Consider the following 11,443-nt stretch of genomic DNA (forward strand, 5'->3'; position numbering starts at 1 on the left):
TTTAAGAAATTGTCTATATGTACCCAGTTTTAGAAAGAATATAATTTCAGTTTATAAACTGTATTTGGATAGATATTCTATTTCTTTTAGTAACAATGTAGTTATAAAGAGAAATAAGGTGATTATTTGTTCTGGTGCCTTGGTTAGCAATTTATATACTTTAAATCCAATTTCTCTTACAAAGCAAAATATGGAAATTAATAACACATCTTCTAACACCAATAAGAGAAATGAACCTTCGAAAATGAACCAAACGTATCTTTGGCATCTAAGGCTTGGTCATATTAACTTAAGTAGGATTCAAAGGCTTATAGCCGATGGACTCTTGGGTTCATTAGAGTTGGAAAACTTTCCAACATGTGAATCCTGTTTGGAAGGTAAAATGATCAAGAGACCTTTTAGGGCAAAGAGGTATAGAGACAAAGATGCGTTAGAACTGGTTCATTCTGATTTGTGTGGTCCTATGTCTATCCAAGCAAGAGGTGGTTATGAGTACTTCATCTCCATTATAGACGATTATTCAAGATACGGATACATTTATCTGATGTGCCGTAAGTCTGAATGCTTTGACAAGTTCAAAGAATATAGGGTTGATATGGAGAAACGTCTTGGTAAAAGTATCAAGACACTACGGTCTGACCGTGGTGGCGAATACCTCTTTGGAGAGTTTAGGAATTACTTATCAGAAGTCGGGGTTCATTCTCAATTGTCTGCACCTGGTACACCCCAACAGAATGGTATGGCAGAACGAAGGAATAGGACTCTTATGGAAATGGTTAGATCGATGATGAGTTATTCAGAATTACCAAATTCATTTTGGGGATATGCTCTGGAAGCAGCAGTGTACATTCTGAATATGGTACCTTCTAAAATAGTTTCTTCTACTCCCATGGAATTATGGAATGGGCATAAGCCTAGTCTGAATCATATCCGGATATGGGGTGTCTAGAACATGTGCTGAAGGGAGATACTGACAAGTTGGAATCACATATAGAAGTTTGTCTGTTTGTGAGATATCCTAAGGGAATGAAAGGTTGTTTGTTTTATAATCCTAAAAATCAAAAGATCATTGTTAGCACCAATGCTCGATTTTTAGAAGAAGGTTATATAATGAACCATAAGCCCATGAGTGAAATAGTTCTAGAAGAAATAAGAGAGGGCACGTCTGTTTTAGTACCAACAATACAAGATGAAGTATCACAAGAAACTGCAACACGTGTCACACATGATACACAACCAGAGACAGTGACTCATCGTAGTGGGAGGGTTGTAAGGCAACCTAAGAGATTCATGTTTTTGGGAGAGTGTTCGGACTTGATCCCGGGTAAACATGAACCTGATCCCCGGACATATGACGAAGCACTCTAAGATATAGATGCAGTATCTTGGAAAAAGGCAATGAATTCTGAAATAGAATCTATGTATTCTAATAAGATCTGGGAGCTTGTAGAACCACCTGATGGTGTAAAAGTCGTTGGATGCAAGTGGATCTATAAAAGGAACAGAGGGATAGACGGGAAGGTAGAAACCTTCAAAGCAAGGCTTGTTGCGAAAGGGTATACTCAGAAAGAGGGAATCAATTATGAGGAGACTTTTTCGTCGGTTGCTATGCTAAAGTCTATCCGGACACTCTTATCCATTGCTGCTCATATGGATTATGAGATTTGGTAAATGGATGTCAAGACATCTTTCCTTAATGGAAGTCTTAAAGAAAACATCCATATAAAGCAACCGGAGGGATTCATTGAAAAAGGCAAAGAGCATCTAGTGTGCAAGCTGAATCAGTCCATTTATAGACTAAAGCAAGCTTCAAGATCTTGGAACATCCGGTTTAATGAAGTAATCCAGTCATATGGATTTATTCAGTGTCCAGATGAGTCTTGTGTATACAAGAAGTGTAACGGAAACGTGGTGGTATTTCTTGTACTATACGTAGATGATATTTTGTTAATTGGCAACAATGTTAAAGTATTATCGGACATAAGCGTATGGTTGTCCAAACAATTTGATATGAAGGACTTAGGAGAATGTGCACACATTCTTGGGATCAAAGTTATAAGGGATCACAAGAAAAGAATGTTGTGCCTATCTCAAGCTTTATATATAGATACAATCCTTACTCGTTTTAGCATGCAGAACTCCAAGAAAGGTTTCTTACCTTTTAGGCATGGAGTAGCCATATCTAAAGAAATGTCTTCGAAGACATCAAAGGAGATGGAGGATATGAAGGCAATTCCTTATGCTTCGGCTGTAGGAAGCCTTATATATGCAATGCTGTGTACGAGACCTGATATCTGTTTTGCCGTGGGCATGGTTAGCAGATATCAGAGTAACCCTGGACAAGGACATTGAACTGCTGTAAAGCATATATTGAAGTACCTGAGAAGGACTAGAGATTGTATGCTAGTTTACCATGCAGACGATTTGCTTCATGTGGGTTACATGGATTCGGATTTCCAATCAGATAGGGACAACAATAAGTCTACATCAGGCTATGTGTTTACTTTAGGAGGTGGAGCCATTGCATGGAGGAGTGTTAAGCAGAAATGTGTTTCAGACTCAACCATGGAAGCTGAGTATGTGGTATCCTCTGAGGCAGCCAAAGAAGTTGTATGGCTCAGGAACTTTCTAATGGACTTAGATGTGATTCCTGGTTTGCCCAAAATCATCACAATTTATTGTGATAATAGCGGTGCAGTTGCAAACTCGAAGGAACCATGAGCCCATAAGGCAAGCAAACATATAGAGCGTAAGTACCACCTGATACGAGACATCGTCAAGCGAGGAGAAGTTGTCATCGCCAAGATTGCATCAACAGCTAAACTGGCAGATCCTTTCACTAAGGCCCTTCCGGCGAAAGATTTTGATCGGCATGTGGAGGGGATGTGAATCAGATGTATGGCAACAGATATGGCAGCTTAGTCTTTTAGTATAAGTGGGAGATTATTGGAGTGTATTTTAAAAGCCTAGCTTTTGTAAACATTTATTTTTGAAATAAAAGAATCACATTTGTCAATATCTACATTTATTTGTTAAATGTAATTGTTCAATTAATTTATATAGTAGACAACATGGTATGTGGCGTCACGCACAAAAGATCATGTTGTCGGTTCTTTATAAATTATAAATAGTTGCTCACGACTAAGATGGAAAGGACAAACCATCGGAATAGTCGTAGTGTAATTAAATATTAGTTTATCTTGATTAATAAATTACACTGGTACACTCTAAGTGTATTGAGTATGACCATTTTAGGTAAGTTCTTTTTGCACTGACTTAATAAAAGAACTATACCTTAGTTATTATGGAAGTGTGTACTCTTAACACTAATATAATAACAAGCACATATATTTAATATTTATTTCTTTGACTTATCAAAGGGTGAGGTTTAGCTCGATAAATCAATATGTCCGATAAGTTGGGAAATGATATTACTTATAGTATGTGTTGTTGATTATTGAAGGAAACTGTGTCCTAGTAATATAGGTTGAGATTGTCACCAAGAGGAGCTCATAAGGTTTGTCATGTTAAACCCTGTAGGTGGACTTTGTACGACATGACAATGAGGTTGAGTGGTACTACTCTTGGAGCTTGATATTAATTAAGTGAGTTGTTAGTAACTTACTTAATTAGTGGGCATTCGTTATCTTAAACACAAGGAGACTAACACACACATGGTAAGAAGGACCCCCCATAATGTAATTTGGGATTGGTGCGGTAGTGCAACAATAACTCTCTAGTGGAATGAGTTATTGTTGATGAACTTGAGTTGTGTGTTCGGGGTGAACACGGGATACTCAAGCTCATCGGAAGGCCAAAACCAATTTATCCTCTAGGTCCCTGTCGAAGCCTCATTAGTACCTTATAAACTACTCAATATAAGCCCATCTTGGTGTCTAAGAAAGGGGTCGGTCCAATGCTAGGTGACTAAGCAAGGGCCGGACACATCCTCCTCTATGGGGGCCAGCCCTATTGCTTGGTAACCAAGCAAGTAGGGGCCAACCATGATTAATTCAAATAGGAGGGATGTTTTGAATTTTTAAAATCTTCTCTTTGGAGAAAACTATGAGTTTTAAAAGAGAGATTTTAATTATAAAAACTTTCCTTATTTGAATTAGGTCACATGGTTTAATAGAGAATTTTAAAAGTTTTAAAACTTTCCTTTTTTAACCATCCTTATGGTTTTAGAAAAAAGGAAGAGAAGTTTTAAAATTAAAATTTTCTATTCATGTTAAAAAAGGAAATTTTTGAAGAGAAGTTTTAAATTTTAAAACATGATTTTAATTTTTAAAACTTTCCTTTTTTAACATCCACTTTTAGAAAAAGAGCTTGTAAAATTTTATAAGAGGTTTTTCTTCTTTTATAAAATTTTATAAAAAAATATTTTCTTCCTCTTAAGGGGGCCGACCACCCTTGCTTGGTGCCCAAGCAAGGTGGCCGGCCAAATAAAAATAAAATTAAAATCATCTTCCAATGATTTGGTGATTGATTCAATCAAGAGGAAAGAAAAGGAAAATAAAAATGAAAAATGAAAAACAAGAGGAAGATTTTAATTTTTGTGAAAATGCTTCCCTTATTTGCCTTGAGCAAGTAATATAAAAGAAGGGGTGAGGATGCCTCATGAGATACTACTCTTATTCTCTTGGTGGAGACTCTTTTGGTGGTCGGCCCTCTCTCTTCTCCCTTTCCCGTTGCTCTCTTTTCTTTCGTGGTGGTGGCGGCCGAAATTTAGAAAAAGAAGAAGAAGGCTTTAGGTGGTGTTTATCTTAGAGGATCGTCGCCCACACGACGTCCAAGGCGAGGCGAGAAATACGGCAGAAGATCTCAAGGACATTAGCATACAAAGAGAAGGTATAATTAGCAATTGTTTTCCGCATCATGCTAGTTATTTCTCTTTATAAGAATTCCAAACACAAGAGGCATTAGATCTAGTTTTTCAAATTTATTTTTCGAGTTTGTGTTTTCTTTATTTTTCGAATTTGTGATTCGATTGTTCTTTTTGGTTAACCTAGAGTTATTTAAGGAAATTAAATATTAGCTTTCCTTAAAAGGCTTTGTCTAGGTCGTGGTGGATGCTCCCATACCCAAGAAGGCCATAGTGCCTCGTCATACAATCCTAGAAGCTGATTTTGGAAATTAATATTTAATGGAATTAATAACCTAGGTGGATTTGGATCAATAGTGTTAAGTTTCGCTTGCGATCCAAATCTAAACCATCAAGAACAGATAAGTTAAATTTGGAATCAATGATGTTAAGTTCCGTCTGTGATTCCTAATTTAACTTCTAAAGAATACAATAGGTTATTTAAGGAAAGGTTCGACACTTGTACAAAATTTTTTATAGTGGACTGGTACGTTTTCCTAGGACTAACCAACATTATTAATTTCCATTTGTTGTATCGTGGGAGTTATTGGATTTAGAGTATATAAATTGCCAACCAATGTACCAGAACATATAACTACCCTATTTTTATTGACAACTGCTTTGTCATCAAAAGAAACCGAATATACATCCATAAATAGTTTAGAAACTGAAATCAAGTTCTTTCTAAAACATGGTACATAAAGACAATTTCTCAAAATCAATGTTTTATTTCTCTCAAAAGATAAATAAACATCTCCCACTGCAACAGCCGCCACTTTTGTAACATTGCCCATGTAGACGGTAATCTCCCCTTCATGTAGTCGTCGAGTTCCCCGGAACCCCGACAATGAATTGCAAACATGATCGGTGGCTCCCGTATCTACAAACCAGGTACCGGTAAATAACACCACTAAACATGTTTCAACCACTAGAAATAAGATATACCTTTATTATTCTCCTTTCTATGAGGGCATCCACTTTCCAATGTCCAGACTGCTTGCATGTGAAGCACTTGCCCTTCGGCTTATTCACACCTGCATGTAACCCAGTCCCTAGAGATCGATTCACTTTCTTTGCTGAACCAACTTGTTTCTTTTTCTTCTTTCTGCCTTTCGGCTTAAAAGAAGAAACATTTTCAGGGAGTGAAGGGAAAGTGGATGCTACTTGGAATTCCATTCTGTTCCCCATGTACAAAAATTTGTACAAGTACAAAACTTTTCCTAGCAACCCATGTGTTCTTCAAAAGTTAAACTTGGATTGTAAACGAAACTTAACATTATTAATTCAAGTTCATCTCATGTGTTCTTCAGAAGTTAAACCATATTATAGAAGTTGATTAAATATCTATTTCAAGGATTGGCATCCAGGTCATTGATGAGGCACTTGACCTTCTTGGTTATGGGATCATCCACCACTTCCTAGACAAATCCTTTCAAAGAAATTGAATATTTAAACTCCTTACAATAAACCCTAGGTTTAACTATAGAGAACTCAATTGAAGCACAAAATTGATAGCCTCTTGTGTTGGTATTTCAGGATCGATACAAAGAAAAACTAAACTAGTTTCGCTGCGGAATAAAGAACTAGTTGTACCTTTCTTCGTAGACAAAGACCTCTTGATCTTCTGCTGTATTCTTCTCCTCCTCTTGGACATCATGTGGGCGACGGTCTACCAAGACAAAGCACCCGAGCCTTTTCTTCTTCTCCTCAAAGTACCACCGACCACAAAGATTGAAGCAAGGTGCCACAGGCCTCAAGAGAAAGAAAACAATAGAAGAGGGCCGGCCACACAAGAGAATAAAAGAGAGAGAGCTTAAGTTATGTTTTTAGGGAGCACCACCTCCTCTTTTATAATCTTTGCTAGCGGCTAAAATGGAAAGTTTTATATAAAATTTTACTTTTATTTGCTATTGTGGAAGGTTACAAAAAAGGAAAGATTAAAATATGTCTTTTAAACCATTGTAAATAGCTATAAAAGGAAAGATTATAACAAAACTTTATTTTAAACAAGATCTTCCTTTTATTCCTATAATGGTTGGTTACAAAAAATGAAAGATTTTAACAAAATTAAAATCTTTCTTTTAAACCATTGTAGATATCTAAAAAAAGAAATGATTAAAATCTCTCTTTAAATCCTTTGTAGAAAGCTATAAAATGAAAGATTTTAACAAAATTTTGTTTTAAATAAAAACTTCATTTTCTCTTCTATTATGGTCGGCCCCATGCTTGGGCACCAAGCATGGCTTGGCTGGCCCACATCTTGGGCACCAAGTAAGGCTTGGTCGGCCCCTTGCTTGGGCAACAAGCAAGGATGTGGCTGGCCCCTCACTTGGGTAGGAAGGAAAATCAAAACGGGTGAATGCGAGGCTTTATAGAGGCTACAACAGGGACCGAGAGGAGGAATTGGTTTTAGTCTCCTGATGAGCTTGAGCTTCCTGTGTTTGACCCGAAAACCCAACTCAAGTTCATCAATAATAACTCATACCACTAAAGAGTTATTATTGAACTACCGCACCAATCCCATATTACATTATGGGCTCCTTCTTATCATGAGTGCATTAATCTCCCTGTGTTTCAGATATCGAATGCCTATTAATTAAATGAGTTACTGACAACTCACTTAATTAACATCTAGCTCCAAGAGTAGTGCCACTCAACTTCATTGTCATGTCGGACTAAGTCCACCTGCAGGGTTTACATGACAATCCTTATGAGCTCCCCATGGGGTCATCATTAACCTTGATAACTAGGGCACAATTTCTTTCTATAATCAATAACACACCATATAAATAATATTATTTCCTAACTTATTGGGCCTATTGATTTAATCAATAAATCTCACCCTTTGATAAATTAAAGAAATAAATACTAAGTATATGTGCTTGTTAATATATCGAGATTAAGAGTACGCACATCCATAATAACAGAGGTTCAATTCTTTTATGCAGTCATTATAAAAGGAACAATCTCAAATAATTCTTCTCAATACACACATAGTATACTAGTGTAATTTTATAGTCAAGATAAACTAATACCAAATTACACTACATCCATTCCAATGGTTTGTCCCAATCCATCTTGGTTGCGAGCTATTATTTATAATTTATAAGGAACTGATAACATGATCTTCCGTGTGACACCACACACCATGATATCTACAATATAAATTAAATGGACAACTACATTTAATGAAATACAGACATTTGACCAATGTGATTCTCATTTCAAAATAAATGTTTATACAAAAAGCTAGGCTTTTAGTATACATTCTAACACTTTGGAGGAAAGCTCTGCTTTGATTATGGTTAAGGATGAGCTTAGGGAAGTTAACTCAGAGTTCTTAGATTCCAGAGTAGCATCCTTAGTAGATAATTCAAGAGCGTGAGCATCCTTCAATGTTTGTAGTTTAGATAGCAACTGAGCATTCTCAGCAGTATATGTATCCACTTTGGATGCTAGTTCAGTGCAAAGAAGGGTCTCTGACTTAGCTTGAGATTCAAAACCTTCTGCAGAAGCTTTCCATTTGCTTGAATTTACGAGTTCTACCTCAAGAAGCTTGTGAGTTTCTTGTAATTGGTGAGATAACTCTTCAGAGGCTTGAGAGGAGGAGACTCTAGAAGCTTGTTGTTTTAGCTTGGCCACTTCTTTAGTTAGATCATACATGTGTCAGGCCTTACTCATATTAATAATCCACCACTGTCAAAAAAGTTACTATTAGAATGCATTAATGAAAAAATAGAAAGATGAAGGGCATATTACCTTAGTTTCCTCAAACGAAAACTTGTCAACCTAGTCAGCAAATGTGAGCTTCTCAAGCTCCTTGCAAGCTTTTGGCCAGGCTGTCATTAAAGAACCCCCCAATAGTATCGGGAGAGTAGGAGTAGACATGAAGAAAGATGATAGAGGTATGGAGGGAAGGAGGGGAAAAAGATAAGAATGGAAGAACCCTGAGATACCAAGGGTGGTAGGAAAAGTAACTCTGGAAAATTCATCATAAACTTAGGGTTAGAACAATCACTTGGAAGAGTAGGATCTTCTGGTAATTGAGAAGGGGAAGAAGCAAGTATAGGATACAAAGAGGAGAGAGTAGGCTCTGGATGAGGAGGAAGAATATCCCTTGTAGGTATCTCCTCAGAGATAGAGACAACCCATTTTTTGGGTGGGGGTGCTAATATTAATCGACGGTCGGGGCATTTTATTGTAGGAGTAGCCCCCAGTCCTTGCTCTTGCACTTCCACAGGGGTATCTTCTAGAGATATACTAGTAGATGTTTCCCCAGTAGTAGTTGGAGGACTAGGAATAAGCGCTGGTCGCATTGAAGGCTCAGGTAGAAGAGCACTAGATGCTTGAGTTGTGCCATTAAGTTCTGCTCTAAGCTCTTGCTCCTTAGCTAACACTTCTTCCTCCTCTAGGCGGATTGCATTGTCAACTAAAGCCCTATATAGAGTATCCACTGTAATAAACAAACAAGTATTTTAGTCAGTAAAGGAGGGATAGCTAAGAATTTTGAAACTTACCAAAAGAGTATTGTAGGCTCTTTTAAACAAGACTTAAGCCGAAAAGATATAAGAGATCATCGCATATCCACTGATGAATATGAAAGGGATGACCTAGTAATTTACTAGAGTATTCAGAAAAGAAGGCGTGTTGATGAAGCTCCCTTACATCAGGGAGAGGAGGAAAGGAAGATTGCCATTTAGTGGACCACGCAACAAGGTTGGGAAATTTGACAAAGAAAAAGCGTGATTTCCAACCCTTGATGGATGAAGGCATCTCTTCAAAAAAACACCATATTCGGGTGAGACTGGAAAAGGAATACTCTCGGTTCTGATTTTTTGGAGTAGGAAAATATGAAGAAATTTTGAGGAGTAGGAGGTATACTGAAGAGGTGGAATACCATATACAACCCACATAGATATCTAAAGGCATTTGGGGCAAATTGTTGAAGAGGAATACCAAAATTTTGACTTATATCTATCAAGAATGTAGGGATGGGAAAGCGTAAGCCTATAGCTAGTTAATCTTTTAAAAAGGTAATACAATCGTCAGGAGGAAGATAAGGATGGGCATCAAGTGGTGGAACCCTAATACGGTATTCTTCAGGGATTTCATACTGAGAGCGGAGGGAAGTTTGGTCGGCAACAGTGAAGGAAGAACAAATTTGAGCATACCAAGGGAGTAGAGATTCTTCAACCATGTCAAAAATCTGAAACACTTAAGGAAAAAATGACTTACTAAGTTCTAAAGGAGAAATGGTCATAAGAGGAAAACAGGGAAGATGAAGAAACGCGAGTTGTTGAAAGAGGTCGGAAAAGAAAATCTCCAAAGAGTAACTAGAAGAAGACGAAGGGGAAAATGTTAAAAAAGGTTTAGGATTTTTGGGCAATATAAGGATCACCGTAAAAATAAAATGATTCGATAAAGGATAGTCGTTGATCTGTCAAGAAGAATGTTTGATAAGACATGAACGAAAAACGTATCGAAGGTTACTTAGAAAAAGGAGAAAAAAGGATATGTGGCGCTCGCCCAGGAAGGGGCATTTATAATGGATAGAACAAATCGAATCATACACTGAACAACCATATTTTCCAACATTTTCTTTTCGTTAAAGGGCCAATTACTAATGAAACCACTTTGAAAAATCGTACAAATCTTAAAATATAGATGAATAAACAAAATTTGTAAATAGGAAAGAGGCTTTGACCAATTGTAATCCCGACTGACTGTGTGTGTAGGAAGGAACCCCAAAGTCTGGTCGAACTCATATTTGTTCGGATGTAAACATGGGACCCCTCATTTGACTAGTCCTCACGTGACCAACCACAAGAAACACTTAGCAAGGTAAATAACATAATCAAACATAGATACAGAATTTTACATTATCATTAGAAATACAGTCATAACTCTTAGACTTCAGAAAATCTTCTATAGACGGATACAGTATGCAAATAACTTTCCACTTGTCTCACTCCCTAGAACTACCAGATTGTTCTTTCCACCCCAAGTATGGGCATGTAGTAGAATGACAACCTGAACAAATTTTGGGAATGCAGGGGGCGGGTAAGCCGACTCATCTTCATGTTCTGTGGGATGAAAATAAATTTTCATAAGGTCAGGAATATTTTGCCTGGTACTATTGCCGATAGGAAAATCTGTCATCCAACGGAATTTAACTTTTATTTGGATAGTCATGTTGGCAAAGAAATAATCTTCTACTTGTCCTGCTCCCTTGAGCTACCAGATTGTTCTTCCCATCCTATGTATGGCCATATAATAGAATGACAGCCTGGACAAAAGGGAGAAGTTCATCCTATCCTCTTTCACTTGTGTGATTCACCCTCTTGGACCTGTGACTAAGAAGCTATCTCTGATCTGATCCGATCAAACTCAGCTTATAGAAAATTCACCTTAGCCTTCTGCTAGTCTAAGTCTTGTTATTGTTGTAATATCAACAAACTGTCTACATGAACCTTCTTAGTTAAAATGGTTATTTCTAAAGTATGTTGAGCTCTCAGATCATCTAATTCCTTAGTCTTTTGCTTTAAATCTAAATAAGCTTTGTCCTTTAAAGCCACTTTC

Source organism: Zingiber officinale, chromosome 10B (assembly GCF_018446385.1).
Source record: "Zingiber officinale cultivar Zhangliang chromosome 10B, Zo_v1.1, whole genome shotgun sequence".
Classification (NCBI taxonomy): Eukaryota; Viridiplantae; Streptophyta; class Magnoliopsida; order Zingiberales; family Zingiberaceae; genus Zingiber; species Zingiber officinale.